Genomic DNA, 318 nt, shown 5'->3' on the forward strand with positions numbered 1-318 from the left:
CAGTTTCTCCAGCTCCTCCTCATTCTCCAACTTCTCATTCTTTGGCTCCTCCCCATCCTCCGGCTTCTCCCTATCCTCCAGCTTCTCCCCATCCTCCAGCTCCTTCCCATCCTCCAGCTCCTCCCCATCCTCCTGCTCCTCCCCATCCTCCAGCTCCTCCCCATCCTCCAGCTCCTCCCCATCCTCTAGCTTCTTCCCAACTTCCAGTTCCTCCAGCTCCTCCCCATCCTTTGGCTTCTCCCCATCCTCCAGCTCCTGCCCATCCTCTAGCTTCTTCCCAACTTCCAGTTTCTCCAGCTCCTCCTCATTCTCCAACTT

General features: G+C 57.5%; 1 protein-coding gene across 1 annotated transcript in view; it reads left to right on the top strand.

The window, feature by feature from the left end:
- Window positions 1–318, top strand: part of BCAM (basal cell adhesion molecule (Lutheran blood group)) — an 11,989-nt gene that overhangs the window by 11,209 nt on the left and 462 nt on the right. The window lies entirely within an intron of this gene.

This window comes from Carlito syrichta, unplaced genomic scaffold, assembly GCF_000164805.1.
Source record: "Carlito syrichta isolate Samal-C Ts95f unplaced genomic scaffold, Tarsius_syrichta-2.0.1 Scaffold111585, whole genome shotgun sequence".
NCBI lineage: Eukaryota > Metazoa > Chordata > Mammalia > Primates > Tarsiidae > Carlito > Carlito syrichta.